The sequence below is a fragment of the Amblyomma americanum genome, chromosome 7, assembly GCF_052857255.1.
Source record: "Amblyomma americanum isolate KBUSLIRL-KWMA chromosome 7, ASM5285725v1, whole genome shotgun sequence".
In the NCBI taxonomy this organism is placed as follows: Eukaryota; Metazoa; Arthropoda; class Arachnida; order Ixodida; family Ixodidae; genus Amblyomma; species Amblyomma americanum.
Window position 1 is genome coordinate 91,522,768 of NC_135503.1, and position 27,742 is coordinate 91,550,509.

At 50.8% G+C, this 27,742-nt stretch overlaps 1 long non-coding RNA gene and 1 pseudogene across 1 annotated transcript; one reads left to right on the forward strand and one right to left on the reverse strand.

Moving 5' to 3' along the window:
- Window positions 1-552: 552 nt before the first annotated feature.
- Window positions 553-8,994, reverse strand: LOC144097324 (uncharacterized). The gene is made up of 2 exons (XR_013306982.1): window positions 8,891-8,994; window positions 553-1,051 (listed from the first exon to the last, which is right to left on the reverse strand). It is a non-coding gene; the product is annotated as an uncharacterized LOC144097324 (long non-coding RNA).
- Window positions 8,995-13,703: 4,709 nt separating this feature from the next.
- Window positions 13,704-13,854, forward strand: LOC144099606 (U2 spliceosomal RNA; annotated as a pseudogene).
- The last annotated feature ends 13,888 nt before the right edge of the window (window positions 13,855-27,742 follow it).

The window sequence follows — 27,742 nt, forward strand, 5'->3', positions numbered from 1 at the left end:
CCCAGGCCACTGACTCATTAACGGTATCACGTCACCTTTAAGGCTGAGCTTAACTTCACGCCGCCGCGGTGGCTAAGTGGTTAGGGCGCTCGGCTACTCATGCGGAGTTCCCGAGTTCGAACCTGACCGCGGCGGCTGATTTTCAATGGAGGCGAAACGCTAAGTCGCCCGTATGCTGTGCGATGTCAGTGCACGTTAAAGATCCCCATTTGGTCGAAATTATTCCGGAGACCTCCACTACGGCACCTCTTTCTTCTTTCACTCCCTCCTTTGTCCCTTCCTTTACGGCGCGGCTCTAGTGTCCGCCGATGTGAGACAGATACTCGGCCATTTCCTTTCCCCAACAACCAATTATGAATTATCATTTACGCACCTGCTTTGTCGAACCGCAAACTGTCGTTTCATGTACGCAAAGCTTAAAGCGTAAGGATTGGAAGGTGTGAATTTGGACGCTGTCTCTCGCCGATAAGTCGCAAGCTACCGCTTTGAAAGATGGTCCGAACATACACAGATACGAATATTTTTATTCAAACCACGCCGCTGACTCCAGCAACTGCTGTAAAAAGCGAACTCTGGCGTGGTATCCAATCATTACACTCTGAAGCGCTGGCATATTTCCGAGTGGGACAGCTCGGATGCTTGAATCGACGCCGACGGGCGGGCTTCAGGTGGAGGTGCTCGTCCAGGTCGCTCTTGTGCGCGAACAGCTTCTCGCAGAAGCCGCGCACGAAGTCTCCTCCCGCACTGCGGAAGCGCCATAGAGCGGAGGCTGCACTGGTGGATTCAGCACTGAACTTCAGAGCTGCCCCTTGTTGTGAGTACTAATGTGCAGGGCCATTGTTGTTCTGCTCTTGCACGGTTGCTGGTACATGCGGCATACCGGGATGGAGAAGAGGGAGGCGTCGTAGCTATCATTCTCGTACCCTTCGTGGGCTACGGGCCTGGTCGCAAGTTGGAAGTCGACTCGGCAATCCCAGCATTCATCGATGGTCTGCTCCACAGGCGGCAGGACGTCCTGGAGCCGCCTTCTGCGCCGGGACATGTGGAGTTGCTGCATGGATAAGGAAGGGGAGTTGAACGGTATGCGCGGAATAGGTTCCCGTTCACTCGTAGTTACTGTTCCCATGTCAAATGTGCGATGATCCAGTGCTGCATGTTCCGAGCGCGGACATTGTTCCAAAGGTCCCATCCTTCATTAAAAGACAGTTCTCCCTCTCACTGATAATATTCTTTGCAAAAAAAATGTGTGCGGTTTCACGTGGCTTGAACCTACTCAAACGAGCGAAAGCTCTGTTAAGTATGGTCTCCAGAAAGAAATTAAAAAAATGAAAAATGAAAATTGCTTTTTTGGGAAAAGAAATCGCGCAGTATCGCACATATGGGCGGACATCTGAACCGCGCCGTAAGGGAAGGGATAAAGGAGGGAGTGAAAGAAGAGAGCAAGCAAGAGGTGCCGTAGTGGAGGGCTCCGGAATAATTTCGACCACCTGGGGATCTTTAACGTGCACTGACATCGCACAGCCAGCACACGGTCGCCTTTGTGTTTCGCCTCCATCGAAACGCGGCCGCCGCGGTCGGGTTCGAACTCGGGATCTCCGGATCAATACCCGAGCGCCCTAACTGAGCCACCGCGACGGTCCAGGCTGAAATCAAACGTCATCGTGGTCAAAGGTCGAGGTCAGGTACCCAACGGTCATAGCCATGGTCACTTGGTCACACTATCATACTTTAGGCCATAACTCCGCGCATTTACGTTCGGTTCGACCTTGTGAGGCATTGAAGGTGATTGAAGAAAAGTTGAGCTCTCGCTCTAAAACCATTCTTAAAGTTCTAGAATCTTTATTAGAGCTAATCTATCACTGGAATGGTGTGCCAGAATATGAGGTTATCAGTATTGTTCATGAAAACTCGCCGAAAAATGTGTACAAGCGTTTAGCATTGAGCACTGGCTCAGCTCCACGGTCAAAGCTACAGCCGTTTGCAACCCAGCTAAGAGCTCTGCAAATGACATTGATCAGTTACGCGTTACATCAAAATATACAAACGTTAGCGCAAAATAAGACACAATCACAAGAACGGTGGATAGGACAACGCGCTTGGGAACAGGAAGCGCGTTGTTCTGTCCACCGTTCTTGAGATTGTGTATTATTATGCGCTAAACGTTTGTACATAGAACTATGCGCCGACTAGCCCAGCGACAAGTTCTACTTGAGTACATCAAAATAAATTGTCAAAAGATTGCGCAACTGCCAGGAATTGGCGGTTATTCTGTACATTCACGGAATTTCGCATCATATTAAGAAGATTGGTGGTAGGGCTGGTGTTAGAGTGGTTTTTTAACGCTCCTGAAAAACTCTCCAGGATTTGCAAGAGAGTGAATGTGGAGGATGCGGCCGTCGCTTGTTCGATAGGATAGGAAAACTTTTAATATCCAACAGAAAGAGGCTAGCCAGAGGGCTACCCGCCTAGACGACGGCCGAAAGGTCTTGACTCTCGGCGGCGGCTTTGGCCAGTCGGACGAGTTGTAACTGAGTCACCGGGTCGGAGCTCAGTAGTAAGGTCTCCCATTGATATTTTGTGTTAATACGTCGTCCCTCCCGGGGAGCATGAGGACATTCCCATAGTATGTGGTCCAAAATGGCCCTAAGTTCGCTGTTCGCGCATTTTTCTGAAAATTGCCCTGGGTACATAAGACTCCAGAGGGCCGGGTTTGGAAATGTGCAAGTTTGTAACCGGCGCCAGTTGATGGCTTGGTATCTGGACAAGGATCTATCCGCTGGAGGAAGTCTAGCTCGTTGCAAACGATAGTGTTGTGTAATTTCTCTGTAGGTCACCATGCGATCCCTGTCTGTAAAGGCCACCTCGCTCGGGTCCGCCCGGAAAGAAAAGCCTCGCGCGAACTCGTGGGCCGTCTCATTACCAGGCAGGGATGCATGTGCTGGTGTCCAGACTAGCGTAATTTTCCGGTCTATTACATGACGGCTTAGAATTGTATTCGTTAGAGGGGAGACCCGGCCCCTGCTGAAATTTAGTATGGCAACTTTGGAGTCACTGATGATGTATCTCGCTTTTGTGCCTACACAAGCCAGTGCAATGGCAGCTTCCTCTGCAGTCTCTGGGTTACCCGAGAGTATGGAGGCACTTATTTTGAGGAGTTGTTTATTATTGACGACCGCGACGGTCATCGTGTTCTTACCATATTCAGCGGCATCCACGTAGACCACGTCCTCGTCTTTGTAGGAGCGGAAGCGTTTCTCTAGCGCCTCTGCCCGCTTGGCCCGGCGCACTGAGTGATGAATAGGATGCATATTCCTGGGTAATGGGGGTACAACTATATTGTCTCGAATTTTTCCGAGCATGTCAACTTTGGCGGTTGTTCTGTTATCTCGGCTAAGATTGAGTTTTTCTAGAATGGCCTTGCCGGTTGTGGTCCCGGCTAAGCGTTCGATTTGGGACGTTCTCACTGCTTCCGTAATTTCTTCCAGGGTATTATGCATTCCCAGCTCTAGAAGGCGGTGAGTGGATGTACGGATGGGCAATCCTAGAGTTTGTTTCGTGCATCGCCTGATAATTCCATTTATCTTTTCCTTTTCTGAAACTTTAAGATCAAGGAAGGGGGCAGCATACGAGATACGGCTTACTACGAACGCCTGTACCAGCCGTAGGAGATTCTGCTCTTTCATGCCGTGTCTTCTGTTTGCAATCCGCTGTATGAGCCGCATAGTTTGTTGCGCGCAGTTTTCCATCTTAGTTATTGCATCACCGTTGTACCCGTTGCTTTGTATAATCATTCCTAAAATTCTGATTTTGTCAACATGAGGAATCTCCGCCCCTTGAGTTTGTAATTTGATGTTAGGGATGGTTCTAGTTTGTCTTTGATGCAGAGGTCTATAAAAAAGAAGTTCAGACTTCTGCGGCGAGCATTGCAAGCCCCTACGGCTGACAGTTTTCGACCTCATTTATGGCCTTCTGTAGCGTACTTTCGATGTGCGCGTCGTGGCCACGGGTCATCCACATGGTGATATCGTCCGCATACATGCAGACATTCAAGCCATCTATCCCCTCCAGTCTCTTCGGGAGCCGTATCATGGCCACGTTGAAGAGAATAGGGGAAAGTACCGAACCCTATGAGTGCCTATGCTGCCCAAGTGTATGTCTTGAGACTGACTTTCACCAAAGTGGATGCGCGCTATCCTGTCCGAAAGGAAATTGGCAATGTAGTTGTATGTGCGCTCCCCGACATTTAAAAGAGCCAGGTTTTCTAGTATCGCCTCGTGTTTTACATTATCGAAAGCTTTAGTGAGATCAAGTCCCACTATTACTTTCGCATCCAGCGACTTAGTGTCTAATATGTCATGTGTGGGCTGTATCATGACATCTTGCGTGGACAAATGCGATCTAAAACCTATCATCGAATGGGGGCATAAGTCGTTGTCTTCCATGTTCGAAGCGGCACCAGCAGCGATTCGTGGCCTGTAAAAAGAGCGTTGTGTACTCGATACCACTTGCCTGTGGTAAGCAGTACATTGGCCAAACTGGCAGGTGCCTTAATGAAAGGCTGAGGGAGCACGCAAGAGATGTCAAGAACAAGTCAGGTAGCAAAATGATTGACCATATTCGGAATTGCCGCAACTGCACTCCCGCGCTCGAAAAAACGTCAGTACTGCGCCGGTGCAAGACACAACTTGGAAGAGAGATAATTGAGGCTAATGAGATAGGAAAATCGGGTAACTCGTGTGTCAGCAATCCTTCAATTGTGCTCTCAAAAAAAGAAATCAGTTATCTTGCGCAGAATTAGAGCTCGAGTCATGCCCTCTCTAGTGCGATGATGGGATCTGTGCTGATCTGATATATATGTATGCGAAGGCTCTTCTTTCCCTCTTCTTGTTTTATAAGAGCAGCTGCTGTACTTAAGCAAATGTTCCATCAATAAGCACCTGAGTTGTTAGTAAGCGCTTGTCCTGTCTAGCTCGTTTTTGTGTCGTGTCTCTTGCGCAAAAAACCCAGAATGCTTAGGCACCAACTAGCCTGCAGAAACATACTCGCAAGTTATATCTCTAGTTCTGCAGGCGCTCCTTTCCTCTATTCCTTGTATCCGTCGCAACTTGTTCCCATCATTGCCCATGTGGCTTGCAAGTCCAGAGAACTTGGGTTCTGTATCCGAAAAAAGGTGCTTCCTGGCGAAGTTATAGCGCTGTTTGGCGGCTGCACACCTTCTCCCGGGCACGGAAGGAGAGTGTGCAAAATATTGCGTTCGGAGTACCAGAAGCAGTGCCGTCTGTTCAAAGAATTTCTGTGGATTCGGCTACAAGAGTGCACGCAGCCTTCCAGTGCTTCATCGCAATGGCGCCAATTCTGCGTGATGATCAACAATACTACAGAATTCCTGTGGCAACGAACACTTCCCTTCCTTCGACGGTGCGTACCAAAAGTGAACGCTGGACCTGGGAACAACGTCCACACGTTGGGGAATGTGTCACTTCCGAGGCAGACCCAGCAGGTACTCAGCCTCGGACCAAAGTTTGCCACCGAACCTCGGAAGTCTCCAGCTGAACTACTGGAAATGATCAGGCAAGTCTCGCGACATTCAGGGGCTGAAGCCGAGAGGTGTGTCTCCGAAGGCGTTGACTTCCTCCAACATCACAGGTCGTCGACTAGGACCCTACCTGTTGAAAAGACCATTAGGTACCTGAAGGATAATGCCTTGAATATCGTACCGGCCGATAAAAAGGAAGGCTTCTGTGTCCTGGAAAAAACGATGTAACTTCAGAAGGCTTCAGAAGCGATCGCTACAAATTTCAAAGAGTGTAAAAAGCTTTCACTCGCGAAAGTTAAGACAAAGGCAATGAAGTTTATCGAGACATTAAAGCTGGATGGGCTAGTACACTTTGTAGAGAAAGCTGAGAAGTTATCCTTAAACATGTTCTTCAGTGGCAAGACACACAAAGATGCATGCCCTTTCCGAGTGATTGTTTCCGTAAAGGGGTCCTGGCAGCAAGCCGTAGCCAGGTTCTTGCAGGAGAAGTTGAGTGTCTTAGAAATTAACGATCCCTTTAGGGTAAAAAATTCGGACGAAATAATAGAGTTTAGAAAATCAAATAACAGCAAACGCATGTATGCCCTGTCAGTATATATAAAGGACTTGTATTATTCCATACCTCACGATTGTCTCTTAAAAAGTGTCCGCGATTGTATTGACAGCCATGGTGCAACAGCCTTCCAGAATAATGCAGGTTTATCGGTTGACAACTTCATCGAACTGTTAACAATGTACCTGACTTCCACGTATGCGCAGTGAAAAAATATGACATTCATTCAGAAACAAGGAATATGCATTGGATCCTGCCTAGCACCATGTCTTAGTGACATCTTTTTAGCGACACGTGACAAGGTGCTGCATGACTGCCTTCGCGACACTAACGTTTTAAAGCTTTTTAGATTTGTTGATGATTTCATTGTGTTCGTGGATTGTGACAAAGAATCTTTTTCTCCTAGTGTACATAAGCATCTAACGACGTTTTCAGAGTGCCTAGCACCATTAGAATTGACGCACGAGTTACCGGAAGCTAATTTCATCAGGTTTTTAGATATAGGGCTTTATTTTTCAAGTGAACACGTATGTTGGGCCTTTGAGCCCAGAGGCAACAAGCCCCTGCTTCCCTTCAGCTCGGCACACTCCAAAGCCGTAAAACGAGGCATTGTGAAATCGTGCCTTTCCAACGCTCTGAGCAAGTCCTGCCTGCATTTGGTAGGACGCAGCTTTGACATCCAGTTGCAGCGCCTTTCGAGCGCAGGCTGCCAGCGGGCCTTGCTGGCATCAACTGCCGAGAACCTGCTGAAGAAACCAGCCAGCATACCCGATCAAATTGACCGGACGAAATTGGCGGTTATTCCGTACATTCACGGAATTTCGCATAATATTAAGAAGATCGGTGCTAGGGCTGGTGTTAGAGTGGTTTTTAACGCTCCTGAAAAACTCTCCAGGATATGCAAGAGAGTGAATGCGGAGGATGCGGCCGTCGCTTGTTCGAAGCGGCACCAGCAGCGATTCGTGGCCTGTAAAAAGAGCGTTGTGTACTCGATACCACTTGCCTGTGGTAAGCAGTACATTGGCCAAACTGGCAGGTGCCTTAATGAAAGGCTGAGGGAGCACGCAAGAGATGTCAAGAACAAGTCAGGTAGCAAAATGATTGACCATATTCGGAATTGCCGCAACTGCACTCCCGCGCTCGAAAAAACGTCAGTACTGCGCCGGTGCAAGACACAACTTGTAAGAGAGATAATTGAGGCTAATGAGATAGGAAAATCGGGTAACTCGTGTGTCAGCAATCCTTCAATTGTGCTCTCAAAAAAAGAAATCAGTTATCTTGCGCAGAATTAGAGCTCGACACATGCCTTCTGTAGTGCGATGATGGGATCTGTGCTGATCTGATATATATGTATGCGAAGGCTCTTCTTTCCCTCTTCTTGTTTGATAAGAGCAGCTGCTGTATTTAAGCAAATGTTCCATCAATAAACACCTGAGTTGTTAGTAAGCGCTTGTCCTGTCTACCTCGTTTCTTTTGTGTCGTGTCTTTTGCGCAAAAAACCCAGAATGCTAAATTAATGGTTGATCACGAGAGGTTTGTCACCCAGTAAACGCTGCGGCCTATTGCTGCAGTGCCGCGTATCTATATACCACAACGTTGTCAGCGCAAATGCATTCAGCCCACATCTCTCTCACCACCGTCAAGTACATCAAAGCGAGATTGAGGCGTCCACTGACACATGGAGCCAGTTATGCGCCCTACCGTTCCTCAACATCATCTGTGTAGAACGTTGTCAACGGCAACGCCAATGAACACTGAACACAGACAGCCTATAGAAACACAGGCGCGGCTGAATGACGTCATAGGTATCACGTGGTTTCTCTTGTGTTGAACGTGAAATTTGCGCAGACAGCGAAGAAGCTACAGAGGGAAGTAGTAAAGCTTTCGCTTTAAATATATGATCTGAATCTGGTGCACATGGAGCAGGAACGCCGGTACTATAATCAGTCGCGGGGTAATGACGCCCATTAGACCCGCATTGGACGCTGCTCGAGCACAGATCAGGGTGGTCGGCCAAGACGTTCTGTTCCGAAGGCTTCTGCGCTTATCGCCTAACACCTCATTTCAGTGTTATCTATGCAAGCCCCTTCGTAGTTTGGCTTCGCATCATTGGTCAAACTGCGATAACGGCCAGCGGAAATTTTCCCTGAGCATACAGCTCAGGCTGCGAGCGCTAGCTGGGCCGGCACACCTTTTCATGAAAATGAAAATTGGTTTTGGGGGAAAGGAAATGGTGCAGTATCTGTCGCACGTATCGGCGGACACCTGGACCGCGCCGTAATGGAAGGGGTAAAGGAGGGAGTGAAAGAAGAAAGGAAAAAATAGGTGCCGTAGTGGAGGGCTCCGGAATAATTTCGACCACCTGGGGTTCTTTAACGTGCACTGACATAGCACAGCACACGGGCGCCTTTGCATTTCGCCTCCATCGAAACGCTGCAGCCGCGGTCCGCTTCATCGTAGTTCTAGAATATTTTTAAGAAAATAGCTTTGGTCCTGCCTCTGTTCTTATCTTACACACTTAATCATGATACGCTAAATAGGCCGTGCATACATGACAACGGAGCGTGGGCATTTATGCGTCTACACTCTGTTCAGCTGCTCTTTCTGAGAAATAAAAGCTGCAGTCGTCAATGACACCTGTGCTTCGTGCGAAACGACTGCAGACTATCGGCGCTCCCGATGGATATGGCACGACTACCTTCGAACTTCGTTGCCTGAGGCTAATACACGCCGGGCGACCGGCAGGCGCCTTCGCGTCCGGTGGAATTGTCTACGGTTATCGGAAGAATGTCGGGGCTTACCTCTACAAAGGACAAGCCGGAGTCGAAGCTGTCCGCAGTCTGCCCGTGTCTCGCTTCAGTCTCCGCTATGGAAGGACGCCTGGTGGAAACGAGGGAACGGGTGAGCGGCGTGCTCATGTCACCAGTATTCTTGGAACAGTTGGGACCCGGCACTCCTGCGTCGCTGATGGCGGTAGAACGACCTAGGTGGCAGCGGTCAGCGAGAATGGTTGGCTGGACGAGCGGCTACGAGCGCTGGGTCGAGGCATCCGGCAAATGGAGGCACGAGCACGACACGAGTAGACGGCGGTGATGATGATGAACACGTGGACGGTATGACGTAATTCGCGAGTGATACAGAAGGAGAAGGAATGCCACGTAGGCGAAGAGGAGGAGGCAGAGCTAAAAAAAGAAGTGGTGGTGGTAGTGGTTGTTTATTCAAATAATAGTAAAAAGGAAGGAAAAGATTTTTGCTTGCCCCGGCATCTGCCATCGATACTGAAGCACCTGAGCTGGGGCAGCGGAAATAAAGGATAGCAGGCAGAATGGAGAAATGAAATGAAAGAGGTAAGGGGACAGGACGTGGGGACAGGACGAGGGGATAGGGGGAGAAGTAATATGTACAAAATATTCACACAATAAGAAATGTGTCCAGGTTGTGCGCGTGATTAGTTCATTTTAGAAGAATTAAATCACACACGCGCACAGCACTGTGTTGGCTACAACTGGAGTGGGGCGTCCAGTTATTAATCGTTCAAGGTAGAACTCGCGGAGCGTTCGGTCACTGCGTGTAACTACCTGACGGAGAACAGACGGGACGTCAAGCCAGTGTGTTCGAGTAATGCACAGAGGAATGCACAATGTTCGCTCACGAGTGCGCGCACTGCCCTGCGGCCACAATAGCGTCTTGATGGAGTCTGGTAGTATGCCCTGCGCCCTATAGGCCGCGAGCATATCGCGACGAGCATCGGCGAACGCGGCACAGTGAAGGAGCAGGTGCTCTAGTGTTTCCACTGCACCGCATCCGTCACACACATCACTCGTCGCGATTCCGTGACGCACCCGTCGTTCCCCGTGCCAAACGCAGCCAATGCGTGCGCGGAGGACCCGGGAACTCCGGCTCGACTACTGATCCGGAGTTCCCGGGTTCGAACCCGACCGCGGCGGCTGCGTTTTTATGGATGAAAAACGCTAAGGCGCCCGTGTGCTGTGCGATGTCAGTGCACGTTAAAGATCCCCAGGTGGTCGAAATTTTTCCGGAGCCCTCCACTACGGCACCTCTTCTTCCTTTCTTTCACTCCCTCCTTTATCCCTTCCCTTACGGCGCGGTTCAGGTGTCCAACGATATATGAGACAGATACTGCGCCATTTCCTTTCCCCAAAAAAACCAAATATTATTAATTATTATTATCATTGCACGTTGTCACCGTGTAAGTCTGCGACAGCCGGTGATACTGTCGATACGCTCACCTCCTTCGATGCGTGGTTCGGGGTTCTGCATTCGGAAATGGTCGTGAATGGCCGCGCGCACGTCCTCCAGCGCAAGAGGCAGATCGCTGGCAGGTAGTTGTTGTTGCTGCCTGAAAAGATGATGGCACATACCCACGGTGGGGGATTGGCCAGGGTTTGGTGCAGGTCCAAACAGGGAATGTCTAATCTAAGTGAATCTCTACCGATTTATCAATGAAGATTGTGAGTGAAAAGGAAATCCTTAATTTGATTGAGCATGAGGAAATCGGGTTGTAAATCAAGGAAACAAAGCCGTGCGAGTAGAATTACAAATGTGAGGATTGATAAGAAAGCAAGTAATTTTGAGAGAATGAAAGTTTTAAAGAATAAAAAAATAATAAATACATCTAGAAATTAACACAAAAATCTCCCAGTTGCACTGATATACTTGTGGGGTAGTTGGCACACTTGCCAAATGGCATGCCCTTTGACGGTTGCACCGAATGAGAGGAGGACGGGAAGAGTAAACGGCAGTCCTAATTGAGCGAGCGGATTTACCAAAAACTGAATTCAGGTAGTTGGTGTGCAGCGGTCGCGAGGTCGTCAGCTTCTTCATTGCCGGTGATGCCGCAGTGACCGAGCACCCACTGGGCACGCACGGCACATCCTCTCTGCGCGAGGCGAGGCGCTCGATGCTCGAGCGAATTGCCCGCACTAGTGGAGTACCGCGGCCGTTAGATTGCAGGCGGCGGAGGGCGGCGTGGGAGTCGCACAGCAGAGCACTCCTGGGCGGCGGAGGGCTGAGGGTGAGCAGCGGGTCCAGCCCGAGCCCGATCCCCATCAACTCCGCCGTGGTGGAGGAGCCCAGGAAGGTTGCGTGTTGATGGCTGTGCAGTCGCAGGGCGGGGATGGTAGCCGCCGCAGCAAGGGAGCAGCTGTCGCGGGCCACTGAGCCGTCGGTGTACACGAGGAGATGGTCCTGCAGCTCCTCGAGTATGACGGTTCTGGCCAGCTGCTGCACAGCACGGAGGGGTGTTCTCCGCTTTCCCGCAATGCCGACGATCTCTCGCTGTACCTCCGAGGCAGCAGGCCAGGGCGAGCAGGACCCGTGCACATACTCGATGAGTCATTAATGAAATGGCTATTATAGTCGTCTTTGCTATTAACAAAAATAAAATTGAAAACTGGTTCTTAAGAGAAGGAAATGGCGGAGTAATAATAATAACAATTGGATTTTGGGGAAAGAAAATAGCGCAGTATGTGTCTCATACATCGTTGGACACCTGAACCGCGCCGTAAGGTAAGGGATAAAGGAGAGAGTGAAAGAAGTAAGGAAGAAAGAGGTGCCGTAGTGGAGGGCTCCGGATTAATTTCGACCGGGATCTTTAACGTGCACTGACGTCGCACAGCACACGGGCGCCTTAGCGTTTTGCCTCCATAAGAACACAGCCGCCGTGGTCGGGTTCGAACCCGGGAACTCCGGATCAGTAGCCGAGCGCCCTAACCACTGAGCCACCGCGGCGGGTAAAATGCCGGAGTAACTGTCTGACATCTCGGTGGACACCCGAACCATGCCGTAGTGGAAGGGAGGAAGGTGGGCAGAAAGAAGAGAGAAATAGGTGCCGTAGTAGAGAGAGGGGGGAACAATTTGAGAAAGAAATTCGTACTGATCCGGAGTTCCCGGGTTCGAACCCGACCGCGGCGGCTGCGTTTTTATGGAGGGAAAACGCAAGCGCGTCCGTGTGCTGTGCGATGTCAGTGCACGTGAAAGATCCCCAGGTGGTCGAAATTATTCCGGAGCCCTCCACTACGGCACCTCTTTCTTCCTTTCTTCTTTCAGTCCCTTGTTTATCCCTTCCCTTACGGGCGGTTCAGGTGTCCAACGATATATGAGACAGATACTGCGCCATTTCCTTTCCCCAAAAATTGGTTATAATAATTGTTTTTTTTGGGGGGGGGGGGAAAGGAAATGGCGCAGTATCTGTCTCATATATCTTTGGACACCTGAACCGCGCCGTAAGGGAAGGGATAAAGGAGGGAGTGAAAGAAGAAAGGAAGAATAGGTGCCGTAGTGGAGGGCTCCGCAATAATTTCGGCCACCTGGTGATCTTAACGTGCACTGACATCGCACAGCACACGGGCGCCTTAGCGTTTTTCCTCCATAAAAACGCAGCCGCCGCGGTCGGGTTCGAACCCGGGAACTCCGGATCAGTAGTCGAGCGCCCTAACCACTGAGCCACCGCGGCGGGGTCTCCCCAAAAACCAATTATAAGAAATTCGGGGCACGCCCTGGCACGCCCCTGAAAAAAATGAAAATTTGTTTTTGAGGAAAGGAAATGACACAGTATCTGTCTCAGCTCTTCGTGGACACCCGAAGCGCAGCATAAAGGAAGGCATAAAAGAGGGAGTAAAAGAAAAAAATTGGCAGCGCCTTAGCACAGCTATTCCAGGATATACGTAGCCAGACCTGCAGTTCGCCTCTGGTCTGGTGGTAGTAAGAAGTAAGTGGTTTTTACTAAAATATTGATTAAGAGGAAGGAAAGGAATTTTACCAGCCCCGGCATCTGCCATCGATACTGAAGCACCTGAGCTGGGGCAGCGGAAATAAAGGATAGCAGGCAGAATGGAGAAATGAAATGAAAGAGGTGAGGGGACAGGAAGAGAGGATAGGTAATATACACAAACTACACAATGTAATCATGCAGTGTTCCGTGTACGTCTGTGTGTGCGTGGTTGGTTTAGGTTCGTTTTTGGGGTTTGATGTCCCAAAGTAGCTCAGACTATGGGGGACGCCGTAGTACAGGGCTCTGTATAATTTCGACCACCTGGGGATCTCCCGCGTGCACTGAGGTCGCACAGCACAGGGGCGCCTTTTGCGTTTCGCCTCCGAAGAAACGACCGCGCGAACAAGACGGAAATGAACAAAGAGTACGCGGTTTCGCTGGTTTGTTATGTGAATCACATTAGACATCATATACAGGTGGTTTACAAACTCACGACCTGGTATGTAACACGTGAAGAAGAAGAGCGTGTAAGCATTCTGCACGCCCCTGCTACCGGCGAAGCTTTTATACCCCTCAGCCACCGATGGATGCGCCCTCTGCGTCTCGCGCATTTCTCGTCACGTGACCCCTCAGGCGCAGTAGATTTCGGTGGGGCCTCGTTGCACTAATCCAGGCGGAGCAGTAAGAGCAGAACTAGGGATTTGCGTGGGCTAATGGCTATTGCTGATTAATGCTCTGCCGCTTCTTCCGCGCCCAGGTAGCAATGTTTCTCTTTAACAGAATGCGCTCTTCATTTCGAAGCATCAGCTCCTCTCAATGCTATATCTGTCTGGTCCAATTTTTAAGTCTCGTTTTCGTGCAATGAGCGCTTCGTGTTGTACTTCCTTTTCCCCTTGTCCGGACCCCGTAGAGTATCTGTTACGGGTCCAATTGGACTTATTTTTGGAAATGTGGAGGAAAGTTTGAAGGATGCTTCACTCCCGCCACCGGTTGGCCCGGTATTACACTACCTCCGGGGTCGGCCTTGTCTTTAGCGCGTCTTTTCTATCCCATCTTTCAACTCTCCTACTTTCTGCACGTGGTAGCAATTGTGGTTCGTCTTGAGCCAGTGAGCAGGCCTGTGCACTTTCCTTTTCTTCCTTCCTGGCAACAACAACAGACAGACGGACGGACGGACGGACGGACGGACGGACAGACAGACAGACAGACAGACGGACAGACGGACAGACAGACAGACAGACAGAGACAGACGGACAGACAGACAGACAGACAGACAGACAGACAGACAGACAGACAGACAGACAGACAGACAGACAGACAGACAGACTTCCTTTCAGCAACTTCAGTCAGTAAGAGCGACGGAACCCACCTTAAATAGCCAGCGCTTTTCCGGGCATTCGCCTAGTGGCAGTTGATCGTCTGAAAGTCCCACGTACTTTGGTCTCTATTTGGTGGAAACCACTTCGTATACTGCTGCTGGAAAAGAAAAAAACTTTGCTGTGGGCTGAACCTGGTTAGCGAGAGAGAGCTGTGATGTATCGGCAAGTAGACGCGGCTTGGCCTCTGACCTTGAGTGCGTTCCGCGCACTGCATTTGCAACGCGCCCACCCTGACAGGTAGCGGTTAAATTAATGGTTGATAGCGAGAGGTTGGTCAGCCAAGGAACGCTGTGGCTCACTCCTGCAGTGGCGCGTTGCTCCCACAAGGTTGTCTCTGCCACAATGCTGTCAGCGCAAATGCATGCAGCCCACATCTCTCTCCCCCACCGGCAGGTACCTCAAAGCGTGATGGAGGCATCCACTGCCCCAGGGAGCCAGTCCTTTTCTCAAAATCATCGAAGTCTAGAGCGGTGTCAACGCTAACGGCAATGAACACAAAGAACGCCTAGGGTCTATAGCGTCCGTGCCGCGTTTCTACTACAACTTTGTGAATGCCAACGCATGCAGCGCACGTCTGTCAGTACCGAGCGCGACTGAGGTCTCCGCCGTCCCAGGGGGCCAGTTATGCGCCTTTCCTTTGCTTTCGAAGAAAATTGAAATTTGTTTTGTTGCGAAAGCAACACTACGCCAACCAGGCAGCCCCGCCGCGGTGGCTCAGTGGATAGGGCGCTCGACTACAGATCTGGAGTTCCCGGGTTCGAACCCGACCGCGGCGGCTGCGTTTTTATGGAGGAAAAACGCTAAGGCGCCCGTGTGCTGTGCGATATCAGTGCACGTTAAAGATCCCCAGGTGGTCGAAATTATTCCGGAGCCCTCCACTACGGCACCTCTTCCTTTCTCGTTTCACTCCCTCCTTCATCCCTTCCCTTACGGCGCGGTTCAGGTGTCCAACGATATATGAGACAGATACTGCGCCATTTCCTTTCCCCCAAAACCAATTATTATTATTATTATTAACCAGGCAGCCAGCTCGGCTCGTCGCGTGGTCGAACTTCAGCCGTCTGCAGTGGCCCACGAAAGATCTCCAGCCGCCATTGCCTCTAGCAACGCCGCAGCCGCGCTCCAACAGACAGATGCTGCCGCTCGCTCCACCGGATGTGGTCTCCTGGGGTAGAGGGAGAGGAGGTGTCGCCTCGCTGGGTATATATATAGGTGTGTGTGTGTGTGTGTGTGTGTGTGTGTGTGTGTGTGTGTGTGTGTGTGTGTGTGTGTGTGTGTGTGTGTGTGTGTGTGTGTGTGTGTGTGTGTGTGTGTGTGTGTGTGTGTGTGTGTGTGTGTGTGTGTGTGTGTGTGTGTGTGTGTGTGTGTGTGTGTGTGTGTGTGTGTGTGTGTGTGTGTGTGTGTGTGTGTGTGTGTGTGTGTGTGTGTGTGTGTGTGTGTGTGTGTGTGTGTGTGTGTGTGTGTGTGTGTGTGTGTGTGTGTGTGTGTGTGTGTGTGTGTGTGTGTGTGTGTGTGTGTGTGTGTGTGTGTGTGTGTGTGTGTGTGTGTGTGTGTGTGTGTGTGTGTGTGTGTGTGTGTGTGTGTGTGTGTGTGTGTGTGTGTGTGTGTGTGTGTGTGTGTGTGTGTGTGTGTGTGTGTGTGTGTGTGTGTGTGTGTGTGTGTGTGTGTGTGTGTGTGTGTGTGTGTGTGTGTGTGTGTGTGTGTGTGTGTGTGTGTGTGTGTGTGTGTGTGTGTGTGTGTGTGTGTGTGTGTGTGTGTGTGTGTGTGTGTGTGTGTGTGTGTGTGTGTGTGTGTGTGTGTGTGTGTGTGTGTGTGTGTGTGTGTGTGTGTGTGTGTGTGTGTGTGTGTGTGTGTGTGTGTGTGTGTGTGTGTGTGTGTGTGTGTGTGTGTGTGTGTGTGTGTGTGTGTGTGTGTGTGTGTGTGTGTGTGTGTGTGTGTGTGTGTGTGTGTGTGTGTGTGTGTGTGTGTGTGTGTGTGTGTGTGTGTGTGTGTGTGTGTGTGTGTGTGTGTGTGTGTGTGTGTGTGTGTGTGTGTGTGTGTGTGTGTGTGTGTGTGTGTGTGTGTGTGTGTGTGTGTGTGTGTGTGTGTGTGTGTGTGTGTGTGTGTGTGTGTGTGTGTGTGTGTGTGTGTGTGTGTGTGTGTGTGTGTGTGTGTGTGTGTGTGTGTGTGTGTGTGTGTGTGTGTGTGTGTGTGTGTGTGTGTGTGTGTGTGTGTGTGTGTGTGTGTGTGTGTGTGTGTGTGTGTGTGTGTGTGTGTGTGTGTGTGTGTGTGCTTCGCCTCAGTGGATTCGCTCACGCCTCTCCCCATTGAAACGTACCAATCCGCCATGATATCTGATACCTGATTTATTATATGCTGCGGGTCTTTAAGCCGAAGATATTGAACTTATTTTCGGAATATCGCGGAATGCTTGGCTTGAAGCACTCTGGCACGGGTCGGCCCGGTATTGCACAGCCTCCGGGATCGGCCTGGGGCATAACAGCGCGCGCCTTGTCTTTGTATCTTTGCTCTCCTATCCTTTAACTCTCCTTTTTTTCTCCTACTTTCAGCACGCGGCAGCGAGCGTGGTTCGGCTTGAGCCAGTAGGCAGCCTCAAGCACTTTCCTTTTCTTTCTGCCTATCAGCTACAGCAGCAGTAGTCAGTGGATTCTAGTCGTTATGGAGAGCGCGAAAGAGAGACAACAACGAAAGAACGAAGCCAGGCGGAGACAACGCGCTCAAGAGACGGCATAAGAACGCGCCGCACAACTCGTGAAGCGCCGTAACAAAGATGCGGCTAGAAGTCGTGTTACGTCCCGGAGTGACTCTTCAACTGCGGAAGAGACCGGTCTGAGTTATCGAGTGCGTCGGAATGAGACGCTGCGTAGACGACGTGCCGAGGAAACGAAGCTTTCGCAATTCAACGAGGGTTAACCAGACCTAACCACACCCAATTTTTTAAAATTGATTTTGAAGAAGGAAACGCGGCGGCAGCGTTTCGATGGAGGCGAAACGCTAAGCCACTCGTGTGCTGTGCGATGTCGGTGCACTTTAAAGATCCCCACGTGGTCGAAATTATTCCAGTGTCCTCCACTACGGCACCTCTTTCCTACTTTATCCCTTACGGCGCAGTTCAGTTGTCCCCGATATGTGAAACAGATACTACTGCGCCATTTCCTTTTCCCAAAAACAAATTTTCAATTTTTGAAGCGAGAAGCTTGTCTACGCCTGCTTTTCCAGCCGTCAGAAGGGGCCGCAAGTTTGACCTTGAATGTAGCTAGAGGTCACGGTGGCCGCAAGTTTCACCTTGAATGTAGGTAGAGGTCAAACCATGAGCATAACTGGTGGTAGCCAGGTTCGACCCATGACGTCGGCTACAGCAGCGACACCAGCGGCTGTCACACCGTCTATTTCGACTTGTACCTTTGACCTTGACCTCCGGTCAAGCGGGAAACCGTCTTCCAGCATCGCATGCGCAGGTCATGACAGTGGGTTCTGCAGATACTGCGAACCGGCCGCGGTGGCTCAATGGTTAGGACTCTCGGCTATTGATCCGGATTTCCCGGGTTCGAACCCGACCGCTGCGGCTGCGTTTTTATGAAGGCAAAAGTTAAGGCGCCCATGTGCTGTGCGATGTCAGTGCACGTTAAAGATCCCCGGGTGGTCGAAATTATTCCGGAGCCCTTCACTTCGGCACCTTGGAGAAATTGGGCGCCATCGCGAACTTACCATCGCTTGGAGGAGGACGGAGCTGTGCTGACGTGTCTCGCATGGGCTCCCGCCTCGAAGCCACTTTTCGGCAGAAAGAGTCAGCCTTCGGGCTCGAATATTTTGGACGACATCCGGGCCATTGTCCAGTGCCTGCTGCAGCCGGATTTTGCCAATCTACGGACACCTAGGCATATTGTCGGCTGACTGCCGGCCTAGCCATTGAGCTCGACCTAGCTCGTCACCTCTCCGCCGGGAACTGAGCGCCCAGGGACCCGCACAGATGGAGTACGCCGTGGAAGGCGAGAAAATATCACCGTCGGAGCTCGAGGCCGGAAAATGGGAAACCATTCTTCGTTACCGCGACCGACAACGAGGCCTGAAGAATAAAGGGCCCGCATCAACCGACGACGAGCCTGCGCAGGGGCACAGCCGAGGCAAGTCTAATTCCAATTTTCCATCGCGAAAGAACGGGAAGAAGCTACTTGCACTCAGCAAGAAAGCCCTTCTCCCGCGCTTACCGACCGACGACTACAAAATCGTCTGCCGACCAAAAGGTTGGAATCTGAGGGACTTTGCGCCCGGACTACTACTCTTCTGCGCATGCGAGGTGGCCAGGCTGCCGTATGATACGGTGAAGAATGAAGACATTATCAGAGTGAATACGGCCAACAACACCTTTACGCTATGCACGCCCGATCGTCAACGGGCGACTGCATACGCCAATATTGAAAACCTGAACCTCCAAGGTCAAACCTACAACGTAACGTCGTACGTGGCGGCGCCCGAAGACTCGGTAAAAGGGGTCATTTACAACGCCTACGCGGGAGACTCGCCCGAAGCGGTTCGCCAAGGCTTCGGAAACCGAAACGCAGGAATAGAAGTTGTGGATGCCCGAAGGATCGGGAAATCCAGAACAATACAAATCACCTTTTTTGGAAAGAAGCTACCCAGCCAAGTAATCTATCAGTGCGGCGTCTTTCGGGTCCACCCGTTCAGGGAGCAACATGAGGTATGCTACAACTGCAGGAGAGTAGGACACCGGGCCGATGTCTGCTACAAACCTACAACGAACCTTTGCCGCCGCTGCGGAGAAAATCACTCGCCTCCACCTGAGGGAGAACAGCCAACCTGCCAACCCGTATGCATCTTCTGCAACGGGGGCCACAACACAGGCAGCCGGAACTGCAAATTCCGGCTGATCAACAAGAACAAACAAGGAACGCCCCATGGCAACCAGACACCCAAGCGAGGGGACAACGACTCATCACTACACGGACACCAGTCTAGGCCCAGGAAGAAGGAACACGGTGCTACCGGAAAAGGAGGAAGCCACAGCCGGAACAACTCCAGCTCCTTCCCGCCCCTGGGGAACCCTGCAGGGAACGACAAGAGAAGCTCAAGCCGCGGACGCAGCGATAGCCGCTCCAATAAAAAGGTGAGCTGGCCAGCAGAGGCCTCCCAATCTATTGACGCTCGAGAGAAGGAGTTTCAGATCCAACTACAATCCCGAGACAGAGAAATTGCCAGCCTTAAAAAAGAGTTGGCTGACATTAAACGCCTGTTACAAGCTCATCAGGTACAGAATTCCACTGCGGCTAGAATGCCACCCACCGCGTCCCAGGATTCGACCAATAATGCGATGGAAACAGACGCTATTTGCCACACTCCCTCCAACGCGTCCCAGTCTTCAGCCCATAACGCGACGGACACAGACGCCAGAATAGCAACTAAAAGACCGCATCCTACAAAGGAAGGCGAGGAATCCAGAAGAAAGGCCGAGGCTTCGGAAGCCGACACCCCGCAGCCGTCGAAAGCGCCTACCAAACTCAGGGTGGTGGTGGTAGTGGTTTTATTAAAAATAATAGTAAAAAGGAAGGAAAAGATTTTTGCTAGCCCCGGCATCTGCCATCGATACTGAAGCACCTGAGCTGGGGCAGCGGAAATAAAGGACAGCAGGCAGAATGGAGAAATGAAATGAAAGAGGTGAGGGGAGAGGAATAGAGGACAGGGGGAGAAGTAATATGTACAACCTATTTACACAATAAGTAATGTGTCCAGGTTGTGCGCGTGATTAGTTCATTTAAGAGGAATTAAATCACACACGCGCACAGCACTGTGTAGGTTACAACTGGAGTGGGGCGTCCAGTTATTAATCGTTCAAGGTAGAACTCGCGGAGCGTTCGGTCACTGCGTGTAACTACCTGACGGAGAACAGACGGGACGTCAAGCCCGTGTGTTCGAGGAATGCACAGAGGCTCACCAAAGTTCGCTCACGAGTGCGCGCACTGCCCTGCGGCCACAATAGCGTCTTGATGGAGTCTGGTAGTATGCCCTGCGCCCTATAGGCCGCGAGCATATCGCGACGAGCATCGACGAACGCGGAGCAGCGAAGGAGCAGATGTTCTAGTGTTTCCACTGCACCGCATCCGTCACACACATCACTCGTCGCGATTCCGTGACGCACCCGTCGTTCCCCGGGCCACACGCAGCAAATGCGCGCGCGGAGGATCATTGCACGTTGCGACCGTGTAAGTGCGCGACAGCCGGTGACACTGTCGATGCGCTCACCGCCCGCGATGCGTCGGTCGGGGTGCTGCTTTCGGAGATGGTCGTGAATGGCCGCACGCATGTCCTCCAGCGCAAGGGGCAGATCGCTGGCAGGTAGTTGGTGTGCAGCGGTCGCGAGGTCGTCAGCTTCTTCGTTGCCGGCGATGCCGCAGTGACCGGGCACCCACTGTGCACGCACGGCACAACCTCTCTGCGCGAGGCGCTCGATGCGCGAGCGAATTTCCCGCACTAGTGGGGTACCGCGGCCGTTAGATTGCAGGCGGCTGAGGGCGGCGCGGGAGTCGCACAGCAGAGCACTCCTGGGCGGCGGAGGGCCGAGGGTGAGCAGCAGGTCCAGCCCGAGCCGGATCCCCATCAACTCCGCCGTGGTGGAGGAGCCCAGGAAGGTTGCGTGTTGCTGGCTGTGCAGTCGCAGGGCGAAGATGGTGGCCGCCGCAGCAAGGGAGCAGCTGTCGCGGGTCACTGAGCCGTCGGTGTACACGAGGAGATGGTCCTGGAGCTCCTCGTGTATGACGGCTCTAGCCAGCTGCTGCACAGCGCAGACATCAATACTCTGTCAGAGAGAACTAGCGCTATATCAACAGAACAAGCAACCTTCCAAGGCCTCGTTACTACCAAATTTGCAGAGATAGATATTCGCTTTGCAACACTAGAGGGACAGGTATCCCAAATAGCCACCTGCATGCAGCAAATAATGGATAGGCTTACAACTATCGAGGCCCGCCTACCCCCCACCTTGGATCTGTCCACGACGCCACAACCATCTATAACCCAACATGGCACCACTCCAAAAATTTGAAATTTGGCAATGGAACTGCAGAGGCTTCCGCCGCAAGCGGGCCCACTTGCAGCTCCACATCCAACAAGCACCGTCTGTTCCAACCCCAGACGTGATTGCATTGCAAGAAGCTAGCGGCAGGGCTACACTGCCAGGCTATAAAGCATATCTGCCACCTCATTATGATACTAGTAACGCAGAGGGCTCCTTCACAGCCACTCTGGTGCATAGAAATATCACCGCAATTCAACATTTTATAAATGATTCGGAAGAAGATTACACCCTACTTGAAATAGTACCAAGGCAAAAAAGAGGCTCAAATCTCTTCATCCTTAATGTATACAACCCTCCCAGAAACAAAGGCAATGGACTCCCACACTTGTTGATAAACACAGTAAAGCTGGCTGCTAGGGCTCAACTATTAATTGTGGGAGACTTCAACGCTCAACACCCAGCATGGGGATATACCAAAGCAACTCCGAAAGGGAACCTGCTCTGGCAAATCATACAGTCACTAGGGCTCACAACGCTAAACAATCCGAGCGACCACACACGCATGGGTAACAGTGTATGTGTCGACACATCTCCAGACTTATCCTTCTCTAAAAACGTCAAGGACGCAAAGTGGGTTAACACCGGGCAAAACCTTGGTAGTGATCACTTCATCCTTAGCATCACCTTCCCCACGACAAAACTTAAAAACAAAGCAAAAGAAATACGAACCACGGATTGGGACAAGTTCAGGCAACTTCGCGACAAAACAGCTCCAAAGGAGATCTCTAACCTTAGCGACTGGGTTATCTCCCTGAATGAGGATGACAGCTCCACTAGCGTTGTGGTGCCAGTTGAGAAGGAGGAGCAGATTGCAGACTCAAAACAGTTACACCTGTGGCAGGCACAAAAAGGCCTCCAAAAACGCTGGAAACAGCATAAACACAACAAGCGACTACGCAAAAAGATCGCTGAAATCGAGAGGCGAATCGAGGAACATACACTTACTCTCCAAACACAACAATGGAACCAAATATGTGAAAGCGTCAATGGACAGCTCGGAAATAAGAAGACATGGCATCTTCTAAGACACCTGCTCGATCCAGAACAAACACGTCCCGTGCAACAAAGTCAACTGTACAGACTCATACATAAATATGAGGGTACAACTGAAGACCTAATCAAAGAGCTAGCAGAACGTTATCTAAACACGGATGATAGTACCACACAACCAGACTACCGGGGGACTCCTAATCCAAATTTAGACGCAGACATCAAAGACGCAGAGGTCTGGTACGCAATTGGAAAACTGCGGACAACAACTGCGGCAGGACCAGACAAAGTAACAAATAAGACTCTCAGGAACTTAGACGCAACGTCGATCGCGGCGGTTACAGACCTTATGAGCAAATACTGGCATGCAGGCAACATACCACCAGAGTGGAAACACGCGAAAATCACTTTTATTCCTAAAGCGGGTAAGAAACTCAGCACTGAGAATCTACGCCCAATTTCATTAACATCATGCCTAGGCAAATTCATGGAGCATGCCATCCTCAATAGGCTCCAAAACTATGCGGAGGACATGAACCTCCTACCTGAAACAATGTTAGGATTCAGGGCCCAACTATCTACCCAGGACATTCTCTTGCAGCTTAACAAGGACATCATTGAAGCTGACGAGGGAACAGGAACGAAAGCAATATTGGGTTTAGACCTTGTTAAAGCTTTCGACAACGTCACCCACAAAGCCATCTTGACAAACTTGTCAGAAATCAACCCCGGAGAAAGGACGTACAACTACATCCGATCCTTCCTCACTAACAGAACAGCAGTGATAACGGTCGGAACAATAGAGTCTGCCCCAATCAAACAAGGAAGTAAAGGAACGCCACAGGGCTCCGTCCTGTCCCCTTTACTTTTTAACCTCTCCCTCATCAAAATTCTCCCCAAACTGGCACAAATACCAGACCTACATCACACGTTCTATGCAGATGACATCACACTTTGGGTAACCAAAGGATGCGAAGGCTACATAGAAGACACACTCCAAGCAGCACTGGACATCATCGAGGCATGCGCATGGGATTCCGGCCTCACTTGTTCTGAGCGAAAATCTGAACTCTTCGTGATCCGTCGTAAACAAAGAGGTAGGCGTACCACGACATCCCCCCCGCAAATAAACGTCTATGTCAATGGACGATCTGTAAAAGAGGTACAGACCATGAGAATACTGGGGTTGTATTTACAAACAAATGGAAAAAATACTGACACACTCACTAAGCTAAAACGCACGGTAGAAGCGACGGCGCGATTACTCCGCCGCATAGCTAACCGCAGACAAGGGGTGAGGGAAAGAGATTTATGCCGCCTAGTGCAGGCCTTTGCGCTGAGCAGGATACTCTATGCCACCCCTTATCTGGAATTTTCGAAAGCAGAAAAGGACAAATTGGATAGCATGATACGGCAGGCCTATAAGGCTGCGTTAGGACTCCCACTAAATGCCTCAACCGAAAGGCTTATGAGGTTAGGAATACATAACACCTACAATGAACTGAAAAAAGCCCATTTAATGGCTCAACCAGCGCGATTAGCCAGTTCCAGAACTGGCAGGAGTATTCTTACCAGGCTCGGAATTAACTTTCAACCTACGAATAACTATGCTAAAGTAGACTTACCCCGCGCCTATAGGACGGCCCTACTAATCAAACCACTCCCCAAAAACATGCACCCCTTACACCATGAGGGTAGAAGACAAGCACGAGCCAAAGCCTTACATAAGAAATACAGACAGTGCGCTGCAACACTTTATGTAGATGCGGCAGAATACAAAAATACCAATGCCTTTGCAGTTGTGGTTGTGAACGAGAATGGTGACCACATCGTCTCGGCGACAATCAAAACGAAATCCTCTGAAACGGCAGAAGAGGCGGCTATAGCCCTCGCCCTAGTACATACCCAAGGGAGCATCATCCTCAGCGATTCCAAAATTGGTATCAATAATTTCGCTAAAGGGCGAATTACAAACACCTCCCTTAGAATCCTTAACGCAACCAAATTCTCACCAAATTATTCCGAATTGATATGGGTCCCAGCCCATTCGGGGAATCCGGGGAACGAGGCAGCTCACAATAAAGCCCGAGGTTTCGTCGACCGGGCAGTGGATGAGTCTGGCTCCCTGAATTTCACGAAGGACTCAATGATCACATATCATGATCTCACCAATCATTTTAAACTAGAGAGGAGAATTTTCCCCCCTCCAGACAAAAGACTTACTAAAGAACAAGAGGTTACGTGGCGTCGTCTACAGACGAGATCGATACGCACCCCATCACTCCTCGCGCACATTTATCCAGATCTTTACAACCCAAACTGCAAACACTGTGGCCAACGTGCTACCTACGATCACATCCTGTGGGACTGCAAAATAGAGCCACCTCCGGGTGATCTAGTTACAGCTCCTTCTCTCGAGCGGTGGGAGACCGTGCTGGCTAGCTCTGACCCCAGAACGCAAGTTTTGGCGGTGGAGTGGGCTGACAAAGTCGTCGAGGGCTATGTACTCTCGACCACTTAACGCGACCTCTTGCCAAGCTCTTCCCGGCGAATAAAATGTTTTACAATCAATCGGCACCTTTCTTCCTTTCTTCTTTCACTCCCTCCTATTTCCCTTCCCTTACGGCGCCGTTCAGGTGTCCAACGATATATGAGACAGATGCTGCTTCATTTCCTTTCCCAAAAAACAATTATTAATATTTTATTATACTGCGTCATTTCCTTTCCCAAAAACCAACTATTATTATTATTAAAACGGCGGTGCACTTTGATGCGTTCAGGGCAACGCTAGGTGGGATGAATGCGATGCCTGCCGTGGAGACCGACACCAGAACCGCGCCCGTAAGGAAAGGAAAATTAAATAAAGGTGGCTTTAAGGAAACGAAATTGATCCTTTCTCACATATCTCAGTGGACGCCCGAACAGCGCCCGTAAAGGAAGGAAAATGGAATAAAGTTGGTTTAAGGAAACGAAATGACGCCTGTTTCACATATCTCGGTGGACACCCGAACCGCGCCGTAAGCGAATGAAGGTTGGCTTTAAGGAGCAGGTGCTGTAGTGTTTCCACTGCACCGCATCCGTCACACACATTAGGCCACATTTTAACAGCTGGTTTTTCACTTCCTCCGTCACCTCCGTCGCCGCCGGAGCCGACGGAGGGGGATGAATTGGCACCGGTTTCTCACCCAAATCGGGCGACCGGTGCCGCTGGGCCCAGCTCTACGTTTCCGTCGAGCGGCGGCGACGGAGCCCCGCCCCACAAAAAACGTGCCAGTGACAGCGCGAGCTCGCCTCACAGGACCCACGGCTTGCTTGCTGCGAGCGAGAGATGGCGCTGGCGAGCGTCGCGGCTTCGGCGGCGGCAATGCGTGGGTGCGCGGGCTCCCCCCGGCCGAGCAAGCCATCGCCACAGGCCGGGCTGTCAGCGTCATGAGCTTCCGGGACATGAACGTTTCAGTGCAGTGGGGCCGTGCTGGGGCCCAAGGACCTGCGTATCCTAAGCTCACCTGTGTCTATTCAAGTTTTCACCGCCACCACCACCTCACTTTCAAGGAAGCACGTACGGCCACAGTGCGCGCTCCTGAAGCGCGATTAAAATAAGGGGCACAAATATGTCACACGCCGTAGCAGACGACACGGTTGTCTCCACACCAGGAGAGGGCGCGCGCATTGAGGCACCCTAAGGTGGACACCTCAACCGCGCCGCGAGAGGAGAGGGAGAGTTTTTTATTCGTCCAACAGAAGGGCTATCTCGCGGTTCATGGGTTAGACCCCGAAGGCTGTGGCAGTCGCCTAAATCGCAAGCCGGTAGCTCTTGGACCAAGCCGGAGTCTCTAGCCAGTCGAACGATTTCTTGTTGGGCACTTGAGTCCCAGCTTCGCAGAAGGGTCGAACAGTCGTTGTGGAGCGGAAGCGCCCCTGTCTCGCATGCCGCGAAAGGAAAATGAGCCGACGCTGAGGCAGCGATCGAACGCTAACACACCTAAAATAGGTCGTAGGCTCGAGTTTCATAGCTCATAGTGAACTAATAAGGGGTATCTATACCGGGTCGACAGAGCTCAGTTTCATATTGTGGTGCTTGGGCATCACGCCGGCGCCTATTGTCTTTCCATTACGGAACCAATTTCCAACAAACAGCCTTGAGCCTCTCTTTCTAAATAAACAGCTCATTCGTTCATTATTTAACCACCTCAGTTACCATGATGGCAACCACTGGGTTACGATCTGCGCTACGATCTGCGCTATAACGCATAACGCTGGCACCCGAAACGCGAAAAGCAGAGGCGAAACGCTAAGGCGCCCGTGTACTGTGCGATGTCAGTGCACGTTAACTTTCCCCATGTGGTCGAAACTATTTCCGAGCCCTCCACTACGTGCCTCTTTCTTCATTTCTTCTTTCACTCTCTCCTTTATACCGTTTGCTTAAGGCGCAGTTCAGGTGACCGCCGATATTTGAGACAGATAATGCGCCATTTCCTCCCCCCCCCCAAAAAAAAGAACTTTTTAAAACAACCAGTTAACGCTCTAAAACGCCATTGCTATGGAATCAGTTATTTTGGATTCTATCCGTGAAATCAGCATAGCTCGGAGGATCTAAAGCGCTCTAAAAGACACGGAAACAAGCTTTAGTCAGCGTTTGTTTTTCCCACAGCGCGTTTGGTGTGTCCACCGGCAAAGTCAGCCAGTTATGCAATTGAAAATTGGTTTTGGGAGACATTAAATGGCGCAGTATCTGTCTCATATAACGGCCGATACCTAAACCGCGCCGTGAGGGAAGGGATAAAGGAGGGAGTGAAAGAAGAATGGAAGAAACCAGTTATGCATCTTTCTTCAAATTCAGGGTAGCGTCTAGAATGCGAATAAGGCTAGAGGAGGACCCTTATTCGCGGTCTAAACTCTCACTCGTTTTTTTAGGCAACGAAATTCGCATTCCTGGCTAAGATAAAAAAGTTAAATCGAAAATATTTTTTGTCCGCATTATGATGTGCAGAGAACCCCAGGCCACTGACTCATTAACGGTATCACGTCACCTTTAAGGGTGAGCTTAACTTCACCCCGCCGCGGTGGCTAAGTGGTTAGAGCGCTCGGCTACTCATGCGGAGTTCCCGAGTTCGAACCTGACCGCCGCTGCTGATTTTCTATGGAGGCGAAACGCTAGTCGCCCGTATGCTGTGCGATGTCAGTGCACGTTAAAGATCCCCAGGTGGTCGAAATTATTCCGGAAACCTCCACTACGGCACCACTTTCATTTCTTCTTTCACTCCCTCCTTTATCCCTTCCTTTACGGCGCGGTTCAGGTGTCCGCCGATATGTGAGACAGATACTCGGCCATTTCCTTTTCCCAACAACCAATTATCAATTATCATTTACGCACCTGGTTTGTCGAACCGCAAGCTGTCGTTTCATGCATGCAAAGCTTAAAGCGTTGGTATTGGAATGTGTGAATTGGGACGCCTCTCGC